A 27,474-nucleotide genomic window follows, 5' to 3' on the forward strand; every position below is an offset into this window, starting at 1 on the left:
TTGAGTGTTCTGTAAATCTTTGAGAGGATGTGGTACCTTCCAAATGTATTTGGCTATAGAATTTTATTTTTTGAAATCTCTCCTGGGACTATTAAAAGGATATATTCAGGATAACATATATGTACTTGACTGGAAGAATGTCAATTTGGTCTTAAAACTGAATAGGGAAAATTTTTATGAATTTATTAGACTTACAGATTTACCTTGAGTCATCATGACATTCTAACCAGTTCCCTTTCTGGTTTTGTTTCTTTGTTTTTATTTTGTGTAAGAAATTCCTTTTAGTGAGACTGTTGAATCAAAGGTTATATGTAATTTAATTTTGATAGCTGTTAGCTATACTTTTTAATGTGTATATAAACAATGATAAGGTGCGTGAGCTCTTTATGTATTTTGGATGGCAACCCTTTATTGGATCTGTCATTTATGAATATATTCTCCCATACTGTAGGATACCTTTTTGTTCTATTGATGGTGTCCTTTGCTGTACAGAAGCTTTTCAGCTTGATATAGTCCCACTTGGTCATTTTTGCTTTTTGCTTTTGTTTCCCTTGCCCAGGGAGATACGTTCATGAAGAAGTCGCCCATATTTATGTCCAAGAGATTTTTGCCTATGTTTTTTTCTAAGAGTTTTATGGTTTCATGACTTACATTCAGGTCTTTGATCCATTTCGAATTTACTTTTGTGTATGGGGTTAGACAATGATCCAGTTTCATTCTCCTACATGTAGCTGTCCAGTTTTGCCAGCACCAACTATTAAGAGACTGTCATTTCCCCATTGTATGTCCATGGCTCCTTTATCATATGTTAATTGACCATATATGTTTGGGTTAATGTCTGGAATCTCTATTCTGTTCCACTGGTCTGTGACTCTGTTCTTGTGCCAGTACCAAATTGGCACATACATAAGAACAAAGAAAAACTGAAGGAAGAAAACAGTAGCAGAATCACAGAATCCAAGAATGGACTAACAGTTACCAAAGGGAAAGGGACTGGGGAGGATGGGTGGGAAGGGAGGGATAAGGGCAGGGAAAAAGAAAGGGGGCATTACGATTAGCATGTATAATGTGGGGGGGTGCATGGGGAGGGCTGTACAACACAGAGAAGACAAGTAGTGATTCTACAGCATCTTACTATGCTGATGGACAGTGACTGTAATGGGGTTTGTCGGGGGGACTTGGTGAATGGGGGAGCCTAGTAAACATAATGTTCTTCATGTAATTGTAGACTAACGATAACAAAATAAATAAATAAATAAATAAGGAGGTTGGGGGATGACCAGATGAAACAGTACTGGACTGGCCAGTTGTTGAGAACTGTTGAAGCTGAGTCATGGATACACAAGAGTTCATTATACTGTTTTACCAATTCTTGTTTATATTTGAAATTTTCAATAAAAAGGAACAGCCCCCCCAAAAAATAAATAAATAAAAATAATCTTACCTAAGAATTTCTATTTCTGTAGCATCCTTTCTGTTCTATATATATTGGGATGTAGACAAAAAATTGTTAGTAATTAATTAAAAGTTATGATTTTTATTTATAGACATTTTTACTAAATACGAATTCTGAAAGGGAACCAGAATCAAGAAGTCTGAAATGTCAAACGAACAAATATACACGGTGACGGGCTGTTTCTCAAATCCTAAAGTTGAAAGTTTATGTAGGATATAATCTCTTTTCCTGAGCTGAGTATCATTTCTTTCTTACCAACCCACTGTTTCCACATTGTGCTATTTTATGACCCAGGACCCAGTATAGTATTTTCTATTGAAAACACTTCTCAGTCCCATAAAAATAGATGAAAAACAGATGTTACCCTTTTTGGATGCATTTCCAATTTAAGTAATCTGCTACTGATTCTAATAAAGATTCTTTTAAGTTCCTTAATATAAACTCTAACTTGTATAAACATTTGGAGATACTACTTAATCTTGTCTTCATATTTCTGAATATAGATATTCAGGGATCCAAAATATGAAAGAATTTTAGAGTTCTGCTGTATTTATTATAACTCTTCTAATGTTTTTGAACACTTCTTGTGTTAGGTATTGCCAGCCTGAAAAGAGATTTTCATTTAAGAGATTTATGGTATAACATTGGCAATGCTACCAAGGAAATACTTTTTGCCTTTTAAGGAAAAAAAAAACTTTGAAGAGTTATTTTCTATTCTTCTTTATACTAAGACCATTTTCTTCTTAAGTTCCTTCTCTTTCTCATATCAAAGCAAATTTTTTTTCCCTACTTATTTCTGAATTTGAACAACAGCATCCTTAACTGGTTTCTAGTCACCTTACCCTCTTTATCCCACTTTTCACCAATCAGAGTGCTCTGCATTCTCCTTCCACTAACTGATCTATAATCGTACTTTCTCTGTGTGACTGTTTTCTTCATAAGCATGTGCTTTTCTTCATGAATATGTAGTACTTTCCTATATAGACTTGTCTTAGTCTAGTCTGTTTTCCTTAAAAGCAGGACATGAGATGGGATTCATGTGCAGGTGATATGTTAAGGGAGTTCTTTCAAATGTTACAAAGAAGTGAGTGAAGAAGAACTGGGAAGCAGAAGAAACTGAGATGAGCAAGGATGTGGTCTCAGGGGATGTCTAGCCTCAGCTTGATCTAGGGTGGAATTTGCAAACAAAATTGTACCATAGATTCTGTTCTGCCTTGAGGCAAGAGAACTGGGCTTTTGTCGTTCTCCCCTGCGTTTGTTAATCATGGGCCAGCGCTATTTTGGAAGACAGAGAGAGAGAATGTATGTAGGGGAGGGCTGGAAGGTAGCTTCTGTTGCTTCCACAGATAATTGCTGGTGTGAACCTTTAGCAGCAATGCAGGGAGCACCTTGGGGATGGGTGTACCAAACTGGTAGAAGGGGTCCAAAGTACCCAGGCTGGGCACCAGTATAACACACACTATAAGATTCCATCCAGACTTGAGTTCTCTGCTCAGAGGATTGGGTTCTCTAGTAGACCTAGGTCCATTTAAATTGTCCTCTCCTGATAGCACTATTCATCATGAATACCATTTTACCATTTAAGATTGATTTCTTACTGTCCTTTACATACCTTTATGTCCTCTCATGAAATTTGCTTCATCTGGAATGCCTCTCCACCTATTCACTGCCAATACATGCCTCTTCATCCACAAACCCCATATCAAACCTCATCATCTACTCATAGTCTTTATAAGGATTGTAACTCATTTTTTTATTTCCCCTCTGAACTCCTAAGATAGGTTTATGCCATTTGATTCAGCATTTAATTATCACTAGATATAACCAAGAATAACAAGGCAGATTCCATAAATCATATACAAATATAACTAAATAGTTAATAGTCATACAAATAAAGCTAGTTAGTTAGTAACCCAATACTGCCCATGTAATTAATTACTCCATGTATAGTATTTCAGTTTCTCCAACTATATTCCTTGAAAGCAGCTAGATTCCTTGAAAGGAGTGAAGGCAGACTGCTATAAGTGGGCTCAGAGAGGTAGTGGGAAATGTGTAGAGGTCTCCATTTGTAGGGTCTGTGGGTCACTGTAATGTTTGTAATCAAATTAAAGTTTCCCTGAGTCTATACAAAATTGTGAGAAAGGCTTAGAGAGTTATAGCTGCTCTGCCAGTCCTATAGCAGGATTTGAGAGATAAAGGACTTCAGTATTGGAGGGAGGGTCTAGAAGGCAGATCAAACATCTCCCCAATAGATGTAAGAAAAGGTAAAGATATTTGCTTATAATTAAACCTATTTTATAAGTATTTTTTCTATCTAGTCTAATTTGGGAGTATGTAGTAAATACATCTCTATCATATCTAAAAAATAAGATTTGACTCATTGTATTCTGGGTATCTAATGAATGTGGAGGTATGGAAGATTTCATTTTGGAAAGGATTGGAAAAAAATTCTTCTGCAACTGGAACTGATTCTAAGACTACTACACCTGGACAATGAACACTTTTATTTGAAATTATTTTTCCTTTTTGGGGAAATAAGGCAAATACCAGTATGCTTTCTTTTAAATAATCAATGTGTTTTGCCTATGCTTTTGAATCCAAGTCAAAGTGGATCCTTTTTAAAGTTACATTATTTCAGGTGCCAATAGAGGTGGCACTGCCTTTTCCTTCCAGTTATGTAGAAACACTGGTAGATGACCACTTTTGCTGATTTCTGCTCACCTCCATCCAAGAATCCCTATAAGAGAGAAAACTGTCTTTGTTTTTGAAATGAAAATAACCAGCAATTTTGTTTTGCAGATTTGTTTTTGCATTAGGTATTACTGTTATTCATCTGTTAATAAAAATATATGTGTATGTATATTTAATTGGTCTTTAGACCCAACCTCAATAATCCTAAAATAGGATTTAAGTAAGAAAAGGTAAAGATGCTTCCTTATAATTAAAGCTATTTTATAAGTACTTTTTCTATCTAGTCTAATTTGGGAGTATGTAGTAAATATATCTATCATATCTAAAAAATAAGACTTGACTCATTGTATCCTGGGTATCTAATGAATGTGGAGGTATGGAAGATTTCATTTTGATTTGTCTTTTATCCTTGGAAAGGATTGGAAAAAAATTTTCTGCAACTGGAACTGATTCTAAGAGTACTACACCTGGACAATGAACACTTTTATTTGAAATTATTTTTCCTTTTTGGGGAAATAAGGCAAATACCAGTATGCTTTCTTTTAAGTTATCAGTGCGTTTTGCCTATGCTTTTGAATCCAAGTCAAAGTGGATCCTTTTTAAAGTTACATTATTCCAGTTAATAAAAGATGAAAATTACTTTCTATAGCTTGCATGTTTAATAACTCTGTTAACTATATTAGAGTTGGATTCTATGAGTAGGATTTTTAACTTTTTTTTTCCCAATAATTCTCTGCATGGCATAGATAAACTTGCCACTAAATAGTGTAGGAAATGGGGCAAGTTGCTGAACTTCTGGGCCTCCATTTTCTTGATTATAAAATGAGGTCATGGGTGATTTCTTAGTTCCCTTAAATTCTGGTTCTTGTTCTGGTTTTTCATCTATAAATGGATAAGTTCCCTAGAGCGTGCTCTTAGATCAAACTCACTTTAAGTTTGCTTATGTTGGCTGAGAGAATCAGGAAATTGGACTTTCTTTATTGGAATTATCTTAAACTCTGCCAGGTTAGCAAAGTGACTTGTACAACTCTGCTGACTTTAAGGTGAAAGGTAGGTCACAGAAGGATATTCAAACAGCATTTGATCATTAAAAAATCCTTTATGTATTTGTCCTTATTTTCTATTTTAAAATTAATCCTCTTGGAATCACAGAGAATATATATAACTTTTCTAATCTTCCTGGTTTTTTATATTTTTTTAGTGGCATGTCTGGTGTTTTATTTTTTTCCTTAGACTTTATTTAGTATGATTGGAAGTGAAAGATCTACAAGGATTGAGTTTTGAAAAATATTGATGTCTTCTCTTTCTGCCTCCCACTTTTTCCTCATCCTTCAAACAACAAAAAAGTTGTCAGAGGTCCAACTACTACTAATGAATGACAGATTGGAATAATTTAGTAGGCACATTGAGTTTCAAGAAAAAAGAAAAAGCTGTTGAACCAGACTGAAGCTGTTAGCCGTCTTGTGTTTCTTCTTAATGGATTGCTTAACATCCTATTAATATTAGCTTTATGGGTTCAGCTCTACTCATTCTCACTAATGGTATAGAGACAAGATTTTAGAGAGGATTTTTTTTTTCAAAATTTTCAGTTTTCTACTTGGGGTATTTCAATTCATATGAATTAAAAGATATTAGTGCCATTATCTTTTCTTTTTATTGAATTGCACATTATCCATTTCAGATTACTTTTTTCCTCTTGGCATTTAACATTCTTTTTTAATGCAGTCTTCATAGACCAAATGAATATATTAGAATGAGAGTAAAAGAAAAAAAGGAGGCTAAATAGCTAGTGGGCCACTACACAGGAGCATACATTTGGTTGCTGCTTTGCGTATATGGTTGCCTTTCTTAAATCAGAATGTCATCTTTTATTTTTTCCTCCGAAGTTTATTAGCATGTTGACTGTATTTCCTAATTTATTTCAATATTAAAGTTTAAAGATACAGTTTTTTAAGCAGGCTTCTAGCTATGCATTCTATGAGAAAGGATTCCAGAATTGTTAAAAAATACATGTTTTTTTAGAACTTTTTGCTCAATATAACATCTGGAAAGTAGACCGTAACTGTCAATTCAAATCAATAAGCAGACATAAAAAAGTATTTATCTTATGTCTCTTTTTCTTCAGTTTGGTAGGGATCAAGATTGTTGAACATGAACTTGAAGGCTAGAGTTCATCTTTTTGATAGTCTGTAGCAATTAGACAATAGATTTGGTAAGTATAGGTTCATCAGGGTGTATTTTGCAGTTTGAAATTCTTCTCTCTGAACTTGAAAGTGTATGGTTATTTCTTAACATATAAGCCTTATTTATTCCTCTAAAGGAAATATTATTTCAATCTGTAATCCTTTGGGAAAACAACCCTAGGAAAGAATACATTTAAAACCTGTTCAATTTTAAAGCTTTATTGCAGAATTTTAATGTGTAGGATTTTTGTGTGTGTGCAGAGTATTTAAACAAGGCCACCAAAATAGAGATATAAAGGAGGGGAATGGTTGTAACATGGGTGTTGAAATTAGGCAAACTTTGTGCAAACCTTGGTTCCACCAGTTTGTAGCTGTGTGACCTGAGGCAAGTCATATAACTAAGTTTCACATAGCCATTTGTAAGCGGACATAGAAATAACTGCTCTCTGGGGCTGTTACAAAGATTAAATGAAATAGCTCATATAGAACCCAGGACTTAACTTTTCTCTCCTGTCTTCCTACTTCTCTCCTCAGGTGATAAGTGACTACGAACATAGTATCTATTGTAAAGTAAGTCCCAGGAGTTCATATTTATTTTGTTTCTTAGCAACAAAATGGGTGTGACTGGAGGAAATAAGGAGAAAAGTAGAGGGCAGTCAGGTAGGTGGTTATCTGAGAAAGAAAGGTGATGATGCAAGTGTTGGAAGAAATAATTGTTTAGTTGAGTGAGTGGTTTTGATGGGACAATGTAATTATGGATTTTTAAAAGAGTGCAGTGGATTAGTAGATTTACAAACATACTTACTGCCAGCTAAATACTGCTTTGGGTCAAAATTATTGTTTTAACCAATCATTTGTGGCAGCAAAAAAGAACCAGTACACACCTAGTCTTGCTTATTCTAATTCCTCTTGTTCTCCTTAGAGGAACAATGCAGATGTGATTCTTTTTTTGCTGTGGATTAAGTCAGAAAGATAAACAAAAAAATAAATCTTTTCTCTCATTCTTCCCTCCTAATTCATATGAATTCCTTTTAATTTCCTGAGCAACATATTAAAATCAAGTTAAATTTCTAACTTCTGGACTGTTTTTATGAAACTTTTAGAAATAATGTTCTCTTATAATCTGTCATCAACACTGTAATTAGTTACTTTAGTTGAAAAATTTATAATGTTCCAAATATTTAATAACTGAATTTTACTCCAGATTTACCTTATGACTAGCAGTTGTAAAGGGTGTGTTAAAGGGAGTGATTTATGATTGTGCTTTAAGGAATTTATATCTCTTCATTGGGATAAGAAGAGACAAAATGTGCTCCAGGGGTTCAAAGAAGTCAGATCACCATTTAAGTGGGAAGGCTTTCTGGTGGTGCTGAACCTTGGGCTAGGTTCTGAAAGAGGAGGAGCTCTCAGACATAGGAAGACCCTCTGAAGTAGTGTGAAGGTGGCCAGGCCCCAGGCATGTGTTGGGATGAGCACGTCACCAGAACTGCCTCCCTTGTGGATGTCTCACAGATTCCTCAAACTTAACATGATCAAAACCTAGCTCTACACCTTGTATCACGAATTTGTATCTTCTCCTGTTTGCGCACTTTGGTAAGCAGTTGGCCATCTACCCCATTCTCCAGATCAGAAAGACTCATGTTTCTGAATCTCCCACCTGTTCAGTTCATTTGTATGTAGCTCAGAGCAGACTGTGAGTTAATAGAATAAATTAACATGACCTCAGAGTGTGGTGGTGGGGTGAGGCAGAGCTCCTAGTTTTAATGCCTGTATGTTAAACATTTCTGTTTAAACATTTGTTTCGTATGTTCTAATGGAACACTTGCTGTGCTGATCACTGAGGATAGAAAGAAGTCCTTACACCTCTCCTCAAGGAGCTCACAGTGTGGGGCATTGGTTTCTAACCTAAATAAGGACTCTTTTATTTATGTCAATTTTTCATAGGCAGTTCTTCCCATACCACATTAAGGTAACAATTGTATTTTTAGTAATTGCATATACTATAAATATGAAGAAGAATCTACATTTATTTAAAAATCCAAATATATACGTGATTTAGCAGACTTCAAACGGTGCATACAGATTAATTCATGGGTCAGATGTGAAAACTTAAAACTATGTGCCAGTTGCCTCCAGTGCTCAATATGTGTTTCACAGATTGAAAACCACTGGCCAAAAACATTTTAAGCCATCTGAAAGTAGAGAGGCAGACAAGCAGGGACATCCAAGGGAATTTGAGACTGAGGATAGAAAACATGAGAATGGGGAGGCAGAGACAGAAAGACATAGACAGCAGGACACTTGAAGGAGTAGAGTAACATTAGAAGAGTAACTTAAAATTATGAAATGAATAAAGAACAGTAAATTACAGTAGAGTAACAAGAAGATTCTCTTGATCTCATCTGCTTATTAGCAAATTAAAAAGACTATGTATTTCTGCAACAGCAGATTCTACCAAATTAACCTTCATTATCATTTTAAGGAAGAGAAAAAAAAAGCTTAATTTCAGAGTTTTAAAATGAGAAACATACAGTATTTGCTTGTATAAAAAGAAATAGCTGAGTAAGATAAAATGTGCATTCTGATTAAGTGGCAAGAAAATCATTCCCAACTGTGAAGGGCAGAAATAATGTTCTATTTATCACATCCTCCAGTGCCTACCACTATGGCTTGGTCATAAAAGGTACTCAATGAATATTTGTTGTTTTGAACTATAGAGAATGCTCCTTTGAAAAATACAGTAATTTTTGCTGCATTTGCCTGACAAATTTAGAAGTAATTCAGAATAAATTATTAAATAGAGTGACAAACTGGTCACTCTTGCATATTTAATAGCAGTCTCTTTGGTGTTTCAGGTAAACATTTTGTCCATTGACCACAGAGCTTTTGAAAGGATTGAATTTCGAGCTACTGCCAACTGTTCCCAGTGGCTGTTGTCGCTATTAAGTTCTCAAAGACTGAAATAGCTCAAGTGTGCAAAACACATATGCAGTGAAGTATTTATACTGTCTAACTTTGTAGTTTACTTTTTCTTTAATGTATTTTAAAGCCTACATTTTCATACTAAATAAGCTTTGTAAGTAAGTTTCTACATGTTACTAGTCCTAATAATTTATTTTGCCAGCCATGGCCCCTATTAACAGCCTTTCTCACAAGTATAAATAAATGCTCATGAAAAATAGTCTTTCATTCATCTATTTTTGCATGTGTATGAATTTTAATTTCTTGGGTGATACATCAATAATTGATTTCTGCATTACAATAAAAATCCATAGATAATAATCCTGAAATCAGTGACCAGTGTTATAATTGAGTCTGCCTTTATCTTGCCTGTTTTGGCTGAAGTTTATAACATTGTTTTCCTGTGTAATTCATCCTGTTGCAATGAATACAAGGGATTTTCCAGATTCTTTTGTTTTACTGGAATTATATGGACTATACTTTGAAATAATGGATTATTTATTAGTCCAGAATGTTTTTGTAACTGAGAATATTTTTGGTTACCGAAACTTAAGAAAAGCATTTTTGTACTTGAAAGATAAGATAGTTAACTGCTTCTTTCAAAGTAGGATTTTAATCTCTTTGACACATTGAAATATTGAACACTATCTCTTTTTTAAATTTCATGGATTCTATAATGTTCATGTAGATGTCATTTTCTAATGAGAATTATATTTGCTCCAATGAGCCAAAGCATTAACTCCAGAGTGTCAAATGAATTGTTCCTTTATTGAAAATTTGTTGTGCTGTTTTTGATTTTTGCATGTAAATTATGCGTGACTGGAATTTGAATAAACTATATCTAATTGAATTACAGAAATAGGAAACAAGTTTGTGTTAGTTTCAGTGGACATAGAGACCTTAAAAATACTGAAGTACAGCCCCTGCCGCCCCCCTCCCCCACACACACAGGTAGGATGAATGGTGATGGCAGGAAGGAGCAGAGTACCATTGTTGAGGCATCTGAAGTTTCGTGCTGAAAAGACAGGATTTTTTAGACTAAGGGCAGTGAGAAAGTTCACCAGGATCCTAGAGAAGAGAGGTCCTAGTTCAGAATGATTCTGTGATTAAAGTACAGGGCAAATTATAAGTTAGTACAAAAATGCTCATTTTCTCAGGCGTTAAATGAGATGAGATGAGCTGGGCTAAGTATTAGGATTAAACATAAATTAAGAAACTTGAAAGAACTGTAAAAATCTCAGCAGTATGTGAATGACAGACAAGATGAACAGAGTTTTCTGTGACTTAATGCATGTGTATCAATATATAATATATAATTCACACCCCCAGTTCCTTTATGTTGTAGATTGTCTTTGTGCTTTAGGATGCACATGGAGAATGGAGAAATGTAGGGGAAAATTGGGGCCACAGATGTCACAACATTTTTATAATACAAGTTGAATATTGTCAGAATATAGGTATGTACAATCGACATCTGGAACATAGAAGAAGGTGTCTGAAGGAGGTAGCCAAGATGACCCATGAGGGAATTCATGTACTGAAGCTTGAATATAGAATAGGGGCTTGCCAGGGGTTCAACTGATGGAGGAAAGGACTCATTGTAGGCAGAGAGGACAGCTTAAAGCCACACTGTTCTTACACTTCAGTGAAGTGTAGTTTTTGAGGGAACAGGAAAAGTAGGAGATAACTAGCGGGTGAAGAAGGTTCAGATTATTATAAAAGATCTCAGCTACCATAAGGAAAATTCTGAATTTTGGTACTGAGTAAGGGGAAACTACTGAAGAGTTGTTTTGCAATGCAGTAAAAACAGATTTAATAATAATAATGAGTTAATATTTATCAAACAGATACCATATGTTAGGCATTCTTTTAAATGCTTTACATACAATTTACTTAATCCTTTCAATAACTCTTGAGATATGGATTGTGTTATTCCATTAAAGGTAAGGAAATGGAGGAAAACAGTGCCTAAGGTCAACTGCCAGGAGGATGAGCCCAGGTATTCTAGCTGTGTGTAGTAGGTGGTGGGTGGAGAAAGAAAGGAGTCCATGAGGAGAATCTTTCATGGGTATAGGCAGGAACTAATGGAGGCCTGGGCTAGAGAGAGTTGGGGTGGAGACGAAAGTGTTCATTGGTGAGGGCGGTAGTTCCAAAGCTGGTTGAATAACTTTCTGTTGAGCAGCTATGCTGATCCACCTTGCCTCCTTTCTGTCACATCTCCTATTTAAAACTGTTCTGTTTATTTTGTTTAGTTTTTCTCTCTTCTTTTTTCCCATGAGTAACACTTATTTACCCTTTATATTAACAAATATTAGTCAGGTTTTTATTGATGTGAGTCTGCATTAATTCCCATGCATTTACTGTGGGGGAAGGCAGGGACAAAGTCCCTGACTTAAAAGGGCTGCAGGGCTGTTTGACAAGGCATGACAGGTAAGTACAGAACCTGTAATTCAAGTGGGTGTGAGAGGCCATCAGAATGATGCAGACTTCTGGGAGAGCCATATCCATTTGACTGTATACTCAATCTTCCATTTGTATTTCTACAGCTATTTGAGATAGATTCACCTGAGCTGGTGAGGTCTGCAGCTCCCTGGTTTCCCTAAAGGTCAGAACTGGGCCATTCTAGAACCATTACATAATCTATATTTAGGAGCATAATCCCACATGCTACACTTAGTGCCCCTTAACACAGGACACCTCTTCCAACATTTTGGCCTTAAGAGAAAAAAAAAATCATCTCATTAGTATAAACCTCCATTTGCCTCTACTACTGGACTGTAAGTTCCTAAGGGCAAGGGTGATGCTTATCTTGTTGACTGTAATATGCTCTGGCCTTTCCTGTAGACTGGCCCATGCTGGGTGCTAAAATGTTTGTTGAATTCAATAGTGCATCTGAGGGTGAAAATTTCCTAAAAATACTTTTACCAACAGTTAGGAAATGGAAGTACAGAATTAAGTGAGACTAATGAGATAAGTGTGTGATGCTAAATCAGACTACACTAAATTGTACCCACAGATGGGCAAGAACAGTTTTGTGGGGCAGCTCCTTTATATCCAGCCCCTTCTTGTGTCCATTGCCAGCTGGGAAGTGAGGTAATTCATTCTGTTTTCTACTGCCTCTGCCCATTGTGATACCGGAGCCTCCGTACACATCTTCTTTACCCACCTGCAGAGGATGCTGGTGGGCGGTACAACTGTCCATCCAGATCATCTTCCTCCCCTGTGAGCTGGAGTCTGTGCCTAATTGGTCCTAATTTGATATTTATTGGGCTCCACTTACCAATGAATGACGTAAACTGTGCCATTACAGGGTCAGAGTCTCCTAGTTCTACTTCCTCAACTTTTGTCCTCAGGTGTGGCAGGTGCCCTGGGCAGGGGAGAAGCATGCTGTTCTCTTGCACTTCCTGTTCCAGTTTTATCTACTGTTTTGATAACTGAGTGGAGTCAAAAGAGATTAATTTAAATGGAGAGTCCCTTTTTGGCTCCAACACAAATCAGAGGCCCTGCATTTTGGGCCTTTAAGGGGACTTGCTTTATAAAGGGTTTACGTTTACTTCTCATTTGCCTGCCATTTGTTAGTAGGCCATAGCCCTGTGGGAAGGAGCTTTCAGTGATACATTTTACCTTCTAGGTGAGAAGAGGTTTGGGGGCCTGACCTGGTTAGTACACTTCATGGAATGCTTAAGTGGCTGATGTGTCTCTTTGGGCTAGAAGAAATACTGTGTTTCAATAGCTGTACATTACCTGTGACAATATTTCACTTATTGGGTAATGAGCCCTTTCCCTTTTCTTTTTATTTATTTATTTATTTATATATTTATTATTTTTTATTTTGGTACCACTAATATACAGTTACATGAGGAACATTATGTTTACTGGACACCCCCCATAACCAAGTCCCCCCAACAAACCCCATTACAGTCACTGTCCATCAGCATAGTAAGATGCTGTAGAATCACTACTTGTCTTCTCTGTGTTGCACAGCCGTCCCGGTGCGCCCCCCTCCATTATACATGCTAATTATAATGCCCCCTTCCCTCCCCATTATTCCTCCTTTCCCACCCATCCTCCCCAGACCCTTTCCTTTTGATAACTGTTAGTCCATTCTTGGATTTTGTGATTCTGCTACTGTTTTGTTCCTTTAGTCTTTTCTTTGTTCTTATACTCCACATATGAGTGAAATCATTTGGTACTTGTCTTTCTCCGCCTGGCTTATTTCACTGAGCATAATACCCTCTAGCTCCATCCATGTTGTTACAAATGTTAGGATTTGTTTTCTTCTTATGGCTGAATAATATTCCATTGTGTATATGTACCACCTCTTCTTTGCCCATTCATCTACTAATGGACACTTAGGTTGCTTCCATTTCTTGGCTATTGTAAATAGTGCTGCAATAAACATAGGGGTGCATCTGTCTTTTTCAAACTGGGCTGCTGCATTCTTAGGGTAAATTCCTAGAAGTGGAATTCCTGGGTCAAATGGTATTTCTATTTTTAGTTTTATGAGCAACCTCCATACTGCTTTCCACAATAGTTGAACTAGTTTACATTCCCACCAGCGGTGCAAGAGGGTTCCCCTTTCTCCACAACCTCTCCAACATTTGTTGTTGTTAGTCTTTTGGATGGTGGTGATCCTTACTGGTGTGAGATGATATCTCATTGTGGTTTTAATTTGCATTCTCTGATGACTAGCGATGTGGAGCATCTTTTCATGTGTCTGTTGGCCTTTGAATTTCTTCTTTGGAGAACTGTCTGTTCAGCTCCACTGCCCATTTTTTAATTGGATTATTTGCTTTTTGTTTGTTGAGGTGTGTGAGCTCTTTATATATTTTGGATGTCAACCCTTTATCGGATCTGTCATTTATGAATATATTCTCCATTCTGTAGGATGCCTTTTTGTTCTATTGATGGTGTCCTTTGCTGTACAGAAGCTTTTCAGCTTGATATAGTCGCACTTGTTCATTTTTGCTTTTGTTTCCCTTGCCCGGAGAGGTATGTTCATGAAGAAGTCGCTGATGTTTATGTCCAAGAGATTTTTGCCTATGTTTTTTTCTAAGAGTTTTGTGGTTTCATGACTTATATTCAGGTCTTTGATCCATTTTGAGTTTACTTTTGTGTATGGGGTTAGACAGTGATCCAGTTTCATTCTCTTAACATGTAGCTGTCCAGTTTTGCCAACACCAGCTGTTGACGAGGCTGTCATTTCCCTGTTGTACGTCCATGGCTCCTTTATTGTATATTAATTGACCATATATGTTTGGGTTAATATTTGGAGTCTCTCTTCTGTTCCACTGGTCTGTGGCTCTGTTCTTGTGCCAGTACCAAATTGCCTGTGATTGAGTACTGTGGCTTTGTAGTAGAGCTTGAAGTTGGAAAGCGAGATCCCCCCCTTTATTTTTCCTCCTCAGGATTGCTTTGGCTATTTGGGGTCTTTGGTGGTTCCATATGAATTTTTGAACTATTTGTTCCAGTTCATTGAAGAATGCTGTTGGTATTTTGATAGGGATTGCATTGAATCTGTAGATTGCTTTGTGCAGGGTGGCCATTTTGACAATATTTATTCTTTTGCAGCCAAGAGCATGGGATGAATTTCCATTTATTAGTGTCCTCTTTAATTTCTCATAAGAGTGTCTTGTAGGTTTCAGGGTATAGGACTTTCACTTCCTTGGCTAGGTTTATTCCTAGATATTTTATTCTTTTTGATGCAGTTGTGAATGGAGTTGTTTTCCTAGTTTCTCTTTCTGCTATTCATTGTTAGGGTATAGGAAAGCAACAGATTTCTGTGTATTAATTTTGTGTCCTGCAACTTTGCTGAATTCAGATATTAGGTCTAGTAGTTTTGGATTCAAGTCTCTAGGGTTTTTTATGTACAATATCATGTCATCTGCAAATAGTGACAGTTTGACTTCTTCTTTACCAATCTGGATTTCTTGTATTTCTTTGTTTTGTCTGACTGCTGTGGCTAGGACCTCCAGTATTATGATGAATAACAGTGGGGAGAGTGGGTATCCCTGTCTTGTTCCTGATCTCAGAGGAAAAGCTTTCAGCTTCTCACTGTTAAGTATGATGTTAGCTGTGGGTTTATCATATATGGCCTTTATTATGTTGAGGTACTTGCCCTCTCTACCCATTTTGTTGAGAGTTTTTATCATGAATGGATGTTGAATTTTGTCGAATGCTTTTTCAGCATCTATGGAGATGATCATGTGGTTTTTGTCCTTCTTTTTGTTTATGTGGTGGATGATGTTGATGAATTTTCAAATGTTGTACCATCCTTGTATCCCTGAGATGAATCCCACTTGGTCATGGTGTATGATCCTCTTTATGTATTTTTTAATTTGGCTTACTAAATTTTGTTGAGTATTTTTGCATCTATGTTCATCAGGGATATTGATCTGTAATTTTCTTTTTTGGTGGGGTCTTTGCCTCGTATTGGTATTGGAGTGATGCTGGCTTCATAGAATGAGTTTGGAAGTATTCCCTCCTCTTCTATTTTTTGGAAAACTTTAAGGAGAATGGGTATTATGTCTTCTCTGTATGTCGAATAAAATTTGAGGTAAATCCATCTGGCCTGGAGGTTTTGTTCTTGGATAGTTTTTTGATTACCACTTCGATTTCTTTGCTGGTAATTGGTCTGTTTAGATTTTCTGTTTCTTCCTTGGTCAGTCTTGGAAGGTTGTATTGTTCTAGGAAGTTGTCCATTTCTTCAGGGTTTTCCAGCTTGTTAGCATATAGATTTTCATAGTATTCTCTAATGATTCTGTGAGGTCTGTCGTGATTTTCCTTTCTCGTTTCTCATTCTGTTGATCTGTGTAGATTCTCTTTTTCTCTTAATAAGTCTGGCTAGTGGCATATCTATTTTGTTTATTTTCTCAAAGAACCAGCTCTTGGTTTCATTGATTTTTTTCTATTGGTTTATTCTTCTCAATTTTATTTATTTCTTCTCTGATCTTTATTATGTCCCTCCTTCTGCTGACTTTAGGCGTCATTTGTTCTTCTTTTTCCAATTTCAATAATTGTGACTTTAGACTATTCATTTGGGATTGTTCTTCCTTCTTTAAATAGGCCTGGATTGCTATATACTTTCCTCTTAGAACTGCTTTCGCTGCGTCCCACAGTAGATGGGGCTTTTGTTGTTGTTGTCATTTGTTTCCATATCTTGCTTGATCTCTATTTTAATTTGGTCGTTGATCCATTGATTATTTAGGAGCATGTTGTTAAGCCTCCATGTGTTTGTGAGTCTTTTTCTTTTCTTTGTACAATTTATTTCTAGTTTTATACCTTTGTGGTCTGAGAAGTTGGTTGGTAGAATTTCAATCTCTTTGAATTTACTGAGGCTCTTTTTGTGGCCTAGTATGTGTTCTATTCTGGAAAATGTTCCATGTGCACTTGAGAAGAATGTGTATCCGCTGCTTTTGGGTGTAGAGTTCTGTAGATGTCTATTAGGTCCATCTGTTGTAGTGTGTTGTTCAGTGCCTCTGTGTTCTTACTTATTTTCTGTTTGGTGGATCTGTCCTTTGGAGTGAGTGGTGTGTTGAAGTCTCCTAAAATGAATGCATTGCATTCTATATCCTCCTTTAATTCTGTTTGTATTTGTTTCACATATGTTGGTGCTCCTGTATTGGGTACATATATATTTATAATGGTTATATCCTCTTGTTGGGTTGAGCCCTTGATTGTTATGTAATGTCCTTCTTTATCTCTTGTGACTTTCTTTGTTTTGAAGTCTATTTTGTCTGATACTAGTATTGCAACACCTAATTTTTTCTCCCTATTGTTTGCATGAAATATCTTTTTGCATCCCTTGACTTTTAATCTGTGTATGTCATTGGGTTTGAGGTGAATCTCTTGTAAGAAGCATATAGATCAGTCTTGCTTTTTTACCCATTCTGTCACTCTGTGTCTTTTGATTGGTGTGTTCAGTCCATTTACATTTAGGGTGATTATCGATAGGTATGTACTTATTGCCATTGTAGCCTTAGATTCGTGGTTACCAAAGGTTCAAGGGTAGCTTCTTTACTATCTACCTGTCTAACTGAACTTGCTTATTAAACTATTATAAACACAGTCTGATGATTCTTTATTTCTCTCCTCCTCCTCCATTCTTTGTATGTTAGTATTTTATTCTGTACTCTTTTGTGTTTCCTTTGACTGCTTTTGTGAGTAGTTGATTTTATTTTTTGCCTTTAGTTCCTATTTGATTGGTCTGCTTTCTTTGCTGTGATTTTATTTTCTCTGGTGACATCTGTTTAGCCTTAGGAGTGCTTCCATCTAAAGCAGTCCCTTTAAAATATGCTGTAAAGGTGGTCTGTGGGAGGGAAATTCCCTAAACTTTTGCTTGTCTGGGAATTGTTTAATCCCTCCTTTATATTTAAATGGTAATAATGCTGGATACAGTATTCTTGGTTCAATGTGCTTCTGTTCCATTGCATTAAATATATCATGCCATTTTCTTCTGTCCTGTAAGGTTTCTGTTGAGAAGTCTGATGATAGCCTGATGGGTTCTCCTTTGTAGGTGACCTTTTTTTCTCTCTCTGGCTGCCTTTAATACTCTGTCCTGGTCCTTGATCTTTGCCATTTTAATTATTACGTGTCTTGGTGTTTTCTTCCTTGGGTGCCTTGTGTTGGCAGTTCTGTGGGCTTCCATAGTCTGAGAGACTATTTCCTCCCCCTGTTTGGGGAAGTTTTCACCAATTATTTCTACAAAGACACTTTTTCTCTCTCTTCTTCTTCCGGTACCCGTATAATGCAAATATTGTTCCGTTTGGGTTGGTCACACAGTCCTCTTAGTATTCTTTCTTTCCTGGAGATCCTTTTGTCTCTCTCTGCATCACCTTCTCTGTATTCCTGTTCTCTGATTTCTGTTCCATTAATGGCCTCTTCCACCTCATCCAGTCTACTCTTAAGTTCTTCCAGAGATTGTTTTATTTCTGTATTCTCCCTCCTAACTTGTTCCTTTAGCTCTTGCATATTTCTCTGCAGGTCCGTCAGCATTGTTATGACCTTTATATTGAATTCTTTTTCAGGAAGATTGGTTAAATCTATCTGCCCAGGCTCCCTCTCATGGGTTGTTTTGGTAATTCTGGGCTGGATCAAATTCTTCTGCCTTTTCATGGTGATGGAGGTAGTCCTAGGCAGTTGACACATGTGTTAGCTGGGAGAACAATGTTCCTTCCTGCGCCTTGCCCTTCTCTGCTGCTTGTGCTAGGTACCCACACATGAGGAGCAGCTTCCGGTTTTACTTCCTCAGCCGCCGTGGGTGGGGCAGCCGTCAGGGCAGCCCAGAGCCTGGTGGGATTGGCAGGTGCTCCAGGTGTGCTCTCCTGCGATAACAGCGACCCTTCGCGCCCTGTCCCGGCTTCCTCTGTCTCTGCTGGGTTTCTGCGCGCCGGCAGGGACTCTGAGTCTGGCCTGGGAGGCTGCGGAGGAGGCTCTGGGTGGCCGCTGTGGGTGCGTTCGTGCTCAGTCTGCTGCCCTGCTATGGCGGGGCCACCCCAGATGGTGAATGGACGGAAGGCTGTTTATTGCCGTGAGGGGCCTCAGAGCTGCACTGTCGCCCCCGAGGTTAGGGCGCCTGGAGTTCCCCGTGATTTCCAGCTGCTGGACTGAGTGTGCCAGGATGCTTCCTCACAGTTGTGAGGCCCCTGTCCCTTTAAGACTTTCAAAAAGCACTCTCTTTTCTTTTGTCCCATGGCCGCTGGCTGTGGGGACCCCCTCGTGGATTTTACTGTTCCATTTCCCTAATTTTCAGCACACCATGCAATGTGTGTCTGCGCTCTTGGTGCGGATGCTAGGGCTGGGTATTTAGCAGTCCTGGGCTCCCACTCCCTGCCCGCTCCGACTCCTCTCCTCCCGCCGGTCGGCTGGGGTGGGGGGCGCTTGGGTCCTGCTGGTCTGCGGCTTGTATCTTACCCCCTTAGTGAGGTGCTGGGTTCTCGCAGATGCAGATGTAGCCTGGCTGTTTTACTGTATCTTCTGGTCTCTCTTTTAGGATTAGTTGTATTTGTTGTACTTTCAAAAATATATATGATTTTGGGAGGAGATTTCTGCTGCCCTACCCACGCCGTCATCTTGGCTCCTTCCCCCACCCTTTTCTTTATTAAATAATTCACCCTGTTTTTATAATTCCAGCTGTTACTAATGATCTCAAATCCCTTGTATTTCATTTATTTAATAGGTTTAGAGTGAATGGTACTTCTTCCAAAGCTACTAATACATTTAGCTGTAGCCCAAGCTAGTGAAATAAATGAGAAAATCATTAAAAGAGGAATTTATTTGTCTTTCCTAAAAACAAAGCTCAATGGTTACAGTTGCTAATTTTTAAATTATTTTTACTGGGGTATCAAGTACCTTTTGGCAGATCATTTTACAGTGAGGAAAGAAATATGTAACATTTTCTTCCCTGGAAAAGTGTAAAAACAGACATTTGCATGTAGAAAGACTGCCCATCTTAAAAATTCATTCATTAATAGTAATTGCTAATATTTATTGTATATTTATAGATTAAGATGCTTTGGATTCACCATCTTAGCAAATCCTTTCAACACTCCGTTTTGATATTGTATTGTATTAGTTTTCTGTGGCTGATGTAACAAACGACCATGGACTAGGTGGTAAAACAACAGTAGTTTTTGGAGTCCAGAGCCTGAAAGCCAGGTGGCAGGATGGCTGCAGTCCCTCTGGGAGCTCTTGCAGAGGACGGCTCTCGCTTTGCGCAGCTGCAGTGGCCGTCAACGTTGCTGTGGCTTCATCACTCCAGCCTCTCCCTTCCTGGGTGCCTCAGTTCCTCCTCTTCATGTGTCTTTCTTCTGCTCTTCTCTTCCTTATAAGGACACTTGCCATCGGCTTTAGAGTCTTCTTAGGTAAGCCAGGGTGATTCAGATCTCAAGATCTTTAACTTAATTATATTTGCAAAGACCCTTTTTCCAAATAGGTTATATTCACAGAGTCTTGATATTAGGACATGGACATATCTTTTTTGGGGACCACCATTCAGCCCACTATAGGCACATACTCTTTATTTATTTGTTTTCCCCATTTTCCAGGGAGACATTGAGTCAGTGGTGAATCTGTTATGACTAGGTGCTATGCCTCTCCACCAGCACACTGTGATGCCTTGCTAATATATTCCAGTCTTATTTTGAGACAAACAGTTTTAAGGCATTACCTATATGGTGTCTTGTCATTTATTTAATTAGAAACAAATTCATACCTGGTAAGTTTTTTCTACTGTTGCATAGTGTCTATTTTGGGAAGTATATGTATGTATAAGATTAACTGATAAATTCTCTTGATACAAAGAGGGGAATTACCTTGCCATGGTTAATTCCAGAAGAAAAGGCAGCTTACTTCTTTGAGGGCAGCATAGACTTGTTTTTCTGGTTGAGTGAGACCAGTCACCAACATCAGAATTCTAATCCTGACTTCATCGCTTACTAGCTCTGGGGCTATGGGCAGGTTACTTCAGTTCTTAGAACTTCAGTTTATTTACTCATAAATTTGGGACCCCTGTTTTTTAGAGTAGTTAGATTAGTTGAAAAAGTTAAACCTGAGCATTTGATAAGTATTTTGCATAAATTAAGCCTATAAATGTTTTTAAAAATAAAATTCTAATGTCTATGAATTTCTTAAGGGTTATTTAGGCCTCTTTAGTAATTTTAAGCAATTCTCTACATCACAAATAATGGGGCATGAAACTTACAAAATTTTAATGTGTTAACACTTTTCATTATCCATCCATGAACATAGATGGTATCTTGTATCTTATGAGGTGGTATCTCTTTGAGAAGAATACTTTGGTTTTGTTGTTTATTTTTTTAAAGGGATCATTCCTTTTACCCAGTGCCTCACACACATAACCAAAAATGGAAAAATTACAAGAAAGAATGTTGCTCAGATCACATCATGGATTATTGTATTTTCAGCATTTTGTGAGTAACAGCTTCTTAAGGAGACATTCTTCTTAAGGTTGGAGGTCACTGTTTTCAAGAGCACTGTGTTCCAATTCTAAGTAATGTTTCCTAGGCAGGAAGTATGAACATCCTTCATTTTATTGTCCTTTATAATAGAAGCTTGTTGGGAATACTGGATGCTGGGTAAAACAAACTGCTCCAGTCTAGTTGTTTTTACTTAGTCTTGTTTGTTTTTCACAGTTGCATAAGGCTGTTCCTTAAGGTCATGTTGGTTAGATATGTTTTTCATCTATTTTCTGATGAAAGGATTGATTTTTTTAAAAATCATGATTATCTTATCCAGTTATTGACAACTGAGAAATTCTCAAAAGTGAGCATTTTAGAAAACAGTGCTTTTTAAAAATATGTCTTATTCCTTGGCATTTTATAAAAACTTTTAGACTGTAGTCACAATATAATCTCTTAAATGAAACTGTTGACTCATAATGCAAAAGCCTTTGAAGGTGTAAGCCCAACTGAGTAGTATTTTTAAGTATCTGTTTTCCACTTTTGTGCAGATAATACAAATGATGGATGGATACAAAATTTGTTTTAGCCATTAGCATTTAGTGAAGCTTGTTTCAGGAAAAATATATTCTCATAGAACTGAATGTAGTGATGGATTTTTAAAAATATTTCTGACCCAAATGCATTTGCATTACTAATACAGAGCCTGCTATTAATTTCCTCCCGGGGTAGAAAATGGTTTGTTTCTACAACAACCCATTGAGAGCATCTTCTACACACACACATACACACCCATGTGCACACACCCACATCTGTATTCAGAGCAGAATAGTTTCAAATTGCAAGTAACAATGTAGAAAAAGAAGGTAAGCTTCCCCTAAAGAAGTATATATAAGTAGTATTTTTCTTCCTCGCATTTACCTTTTTTATTGATATCATACAAAAGCTATTTGGAAATCTTTGGAATTTACTCTGGAGAGGTTCCAGATATGTTTCCTGATACTCTTGCTCTTTAGGGCAATACATTAATGTGTTTAATTATTTCTCTGATATTAAATATAAATAAAATATTCTGTTATCAGTAGAAGATTTGAAACATAAATAGGTGTTCTTGATTTTTATAATATCCAATCTGTAATTTGAAGTAATTAAAAAATATAAAGCTAAATTTAATCGATGGTAAGAGGCATGAAGACATCAGGGATGTCAAATTTTTAAACTTAAATATTGTTTTTTATAATTCACTTTTACTTAATATATTCGATCTTAACATTCCTTTTGGCAAGAGGCCATTCCTTTTTCAAATCTAGATATTTAATCGATTTAAGGTATTAGAAATTACATCTAGTTATGTTTTGTTTATCTCAGTAAGCATCATAATATCTAGGTTTATAGTTAACTGTTAATGATTTTAGGCTTAAGGGGAAAAAAAAAAAACTTATTAGTGATAAAATGTTAGTTATCCCCAAAACCTCAGGGAATAATTTTGAATAATGGGATTTTCTAGATAAATTGACACTAAATACCTCAATTCTTTAAAATGTTTACTGTAACATTTTCATGAAAAGTCTTTCAAATTTTATTTCTTTATGTACTAGTTTCTTATTGCACTGCTATAAAAAGTTACCATAAACTCAGTGGCAGAAACCACCCCACAAATTTACTATATTAAAATTCTGGTCAGAAGTTCAAAGTGGGTCTCACTAAATTAAAATTAACATGTTGGCAGGGTTGTCTTCCTTTCTGGAGGCTCTAGGGGAAAATATGTTCTTTTTCATTTTCCAGCTTTCTTTGGCTCCCATTCTTTCCATCTTTCAAGGCTGCAAAAGTTACGGAGTTTCTCACATCACATTATTCTAACAGCAACTTTTTGGATGCCTGCTTCCACATTTAAGGACCCTTGTCATGTTGAGCCCACAGGATAATCCAGGATAATCTCCCAATTTTAATGTCATGTGATTAGCAGATTTAAAGGATACCTTAATTCCCCACTGCCATGTAATTCAGCATTGTTTACAGGTTCTGAAGATGGGGATGGGGGCAGCTTTGGGGGGCCATTATTCTACCTATGTCACTTTGCCTTAAAATGTTGAATTAAGCATGCTGAATTGACTATAACTATGGAGACAGTGTGAGACAGGAGGTTCAACTGATTTATTTTACCATCTTTTATTACCCAGGAGTGAATTTAAAAGCCCCTTCCAGGCTGCCAGTCATCTTAGTTGGTGGTCCTTCTTTATGGCTCTATGGTACTTTTTGTAGGTGTCCAACTTCTGTAAACTCAATGGAGATTTTCTGTCAGAGTCATTAAGGGGCTACTGCTGGGATACAGATCAGTACTGATACCCCTTCTCACTCCTAGTAAGTTCAGTGCTATTAAATAATCTTTCAATTGTTGACTATCTTTATTACTAAAATAAGTCCTATTCCCATCCTTATCATTATGTTTCTCACCATCGCCATGATTGATATGTCTGACTTCTGTTCTCTTTGAGAGATCTGATCTATATCAGATTCCAGTCTTGCTTTAATCTTTTTGCTATCTTTTACACCTTTTGTTCTTTCACACTTGGTGTGTGTGTGTGTATGTGTGTACAAGAGTACTTTTTTTTAAGATGAAAAAGTGATAGTGTGAGTAACTTTCACAAGGCTACCTCTATCTAAAGTGGCTGATTGAGGATTAACCTGGGTTCCTTAATCAAGGAGAGCCCATGCCTACCACTTGACTGAAATGCTATCCAACATTCATTCCAAGCCCTGAGCATTTTCTTTTGAAATTCATTTGCCGTGATGTATTAATGAAGAGGTCTTTGCAACTAGAAGGAAGAACCTTACATTAACAGAAATGTATTTACTACAAGGAAGATAGGAGTAAGATGGAATGATACTTTCCCTGTAGAGGGCTAAAACGGAGCTCAAAGGATAATGCCTAAATGTTAGTAAACTTCAGTAGAAACAGTTCATATATACACCCAGTTTTCAACTTAAGGAGATGAGGAATTGGGCTGTTTTATGACATTTTTCTAAGGGAAGATAAGAGAGGAAATAAAGGGGTGAATCAAAAGACATCAGATTTTAAGTGCCTGTTTACTCCCTGTGAGTCACTCATATTATTCTGCTTTAAAAACATGCTAGGAATTCATCTAATCTTCTTTAGGGCACACCCACTTCCCTCTAAGCCCAGTATAGTTCACAGATAAATTGGTCTTTCTCAGCTCACCACTTTGGCTATGCAGTCACCTTGCCAACAGTGATTTGATTTCCTGCGGCTGGCCCAACTTCTTACTCTATCTCCATTTCTTCTTATGTAAATGAGTACCTGACTAACAAATATCTTACCTAATCCTAAACTTTCACTGCCTTGGCAGTATTTCATGAGTTGAAAAAGCCATGTAAGGTACTAAATAAATAATGATGGTCGCTTTGTCTTTTAATCTATGTTTTGCTTTAATTGGCTGTTCTTCTTGGTATACTACATTCTTGATTTCCACAAGTGATTTTTTTGCAGAGAACATCCATTTTTTTGCATATTTGCTCTTTGATCCAAAGTTTAGGGTACTGTATGCATAATTAATTGACCCTCATTCTCATGGTAATATATATAATGTCTGCAGTATAATGGGTCAGTATAATGCCTGGAAGCTTCATATTCTTAATTAAGTGAAGAGATTCTAAACAGAGCATATGGTTAGTTGCTAAATGATTTCTATACTCTTTATCATAGTATATGCATTCTCATTTTTCTGTAAGGTTGCCTATTTATATGTGTTCCCAGATAAAGACTCTTGAGGGACATGAACTCTGACAGTAAGAACTTAGATTTTAGCATATTCATATTTCTTTAGTTTAGAATTTTTCTTTTTGTAGAAGAGAATGCATAAATACTCTCTAAACTGGAAACTACTAGAAAGTAGGGTTTACAATTGGAAGACTGTATTAGTGATTGTAACTAGAATTCACACTCTTTGCTTCTATTGTCAATTTTTCAGAAAGATCTAGAAATCTTTTGTCTCATTGATTAAACCATTAGAATGACCAAAGTTACTGGAAGAGATTTGGCATCTGAGTAGTCTAAAATCTTCAAGTCAGTAACTCTTGCAAGTAACTACTGCTTCCAGCAAAAGTGTTTTGGAAAAGAAATTTATATATATGACAACTTGGAGCTGGTAAAATTCAGTTAAAACCTGAGAAAAATTTTTGACTATAGGAAATTACTATCTGAATCTCCTGGATAAATGAGTTATTCTCTTTAAGTGAAGGAGACTACATAGACAAAGGGCTTCATTGTCAGATATAGCTGAAGGTATGTCCTGGTAAAATTTACTTTTTGTACTAGAACATGCATGATCTAATATATCTGAGAGTTCAGTCTTTTTTTTTATAAATAACACTTATTAAAAGGTGCCAAAGATGGAGTTGTAGGTGGCAGCATGGTGTAATGAAAATATTCTTGACTTGGGTGTTAGTCTAAGATTTGGGTCTTTGCTCTGCCATTTACTGGCCATGGGGACTTCTGGAAAATTTCATTTTTTAGAAAGGTTTTAAGCAAAATTTTGTTAATTAATTTGTATTTTTAGTAAGTAATATATTCATATTGTTTAAAATCCAAAAGGTACGAAGCTTTTGACGTGAAATTCTTTTTCCCCACTCCTGTCTCTCAGTCCTTAGAGCAACCTTAGATATATATATATATTTTATATCCATGTACTGAAACACTGTGCAGCTATACTTTTGCAGAGGTATTTTATACATGTGAGAGCAATACATGTGTACAGTTTCCTCTCTTTTCCTATAAATGGTAGATACTATGTGTACTGTCTCATATCTTGCTTTTTTTAAACTTTTTAAACTTAAGGTTATCTTGGGGATCCTTCTATATCAGAAATAAAAAAAACTTGCTTACTTCTAAAATTGGGTATATAATATGCCATTATATGGATGTGCCAAAATATATTGAATTTATTTCCTATGGATGGACACTTAGTTTGCTGTTAACAATGCTGTAATGGTTTACTTTAAATATGGTTCATTTCATACATGTGTGAGTAACTATGGGGTTAATGTCTAGAAATAGAATTCTTTGGTCAGAGGTTATATCTATTCCTTATCTTTAGAAGGGAACAGACCTTAGAGATGTCAGAGTGTTTGGACAAAATGTTGTGTATACTCAATTAACAGTGCTTCTTTTTTGTTCCTCATGTGGCATGTAGGAATGTTGAGGGGGCATGGGTCAGCTGAATGGCAACTCTTTGAGACATCATGAATCGTCAGTGTTGTTACTTTTTAATTCATCTCCATCCATACAGATAGAACCAGCCTGTGGACTCATTCTGTCTCCTTGTTACTTGGCTCTCCTCTCGAAGTAGTTTGTGTTTCAGAAAGGAAACAAAATTTCCATAATATCTTTCTCTTTCTTCAAAAGAGTATTAATTCTTCACAATTACTATGTCTTTAACATGCCAAGATGGAAAACACTATTTTTGATCTTTAAAAAAAAATCACTAATAGGGGAAAGCAGGCACTCTCTTCACCCTTCTCTTCTGCCTCACTTGCAGTGTGAGTTTTCATGGAGTGTGAGCAGCAGTCTTGAAAGTAAGAATTTAAGCTGACCTTTATTTATTCCAGTGCTTGTAAATTTTTCTTCAGGTTTCAGAAGATTCATTTCCTTCTGCTTTTGGCATATGACTATGTCACAGAAATCTTGAGAGGTTTCTTTTGGGGTAGTTTTTTGGTTTAAACTGAATTCTGGTTATTAGGCACATTAATATTCATAGTAGTCTGAAAGCTTTGTATTTTACCTGTATGATAGATCAATTCTTGAATGGATTTTTCTGATAACATTCATTGTCTGAGGTATGCTTTGCCACCAAGGTACACGGGAAGATAGTAAAAATGAGAAGAGCCACGTGCTAGAACAGTTTTCACATTAATTCATAATAGCCAAATCATTGTTCTAACTGATTTATATATTAACTCATACAACTCATAGCATCTTCCCTGTGAAGTAAATATTACTCTCATTCACCACTGTATATATGAGCAAAGTAAAGCACAGAAGATTAGGTGGTTTACCTGAGGTCACGCCTCTAGTAAATGGCAGTGCTGTGCGTTGAATGCAGCCAGGCTCTAGAGTCCATCCTTTTCTACAGTGTACTTCCCTTAGTTTAACAGATGCATCTTTAGTGTAACATTTTGGTGTCCTTAGGGACTACTGAAACCTAATGACCCCATGTTAGCTTCCTTCTGTTGCCTGTCTTTACTTCTC

The 27,474-nt window shown here is 36.6% G+C and overlaps 1 protein-coding gene across 16 annotated transcripts in view; it reads left to right on the forward strand.

Annotated features, from left to right (window-relative positions):
* Positions 1-27,474, forward strand: part of PDLIM5 (PDZ and LIM domain 5) — a 211,458-nt gene that overhangs the window by 72,791 nt on the left and 111,193 nt on the right. The gene's annotated exons all lie outside the window — the stretch shown is intronic.

The sequence above is a fragment of the Manis pentadactyla genome, chromosome 5 (genome assembly GCF_030020395.1).
Source record: "Manis pentadactyla isolate mManPen7 chromosome 5, mManPen7.hap1, whole genome shotgun sequence".
NCBI classification, from domain to species: domain Eukaryota; kingdom Metazoa; phylum Chordata; class Mammalia; order Pholidota; family Manidae; genus Manis; species Manis pentadactyla.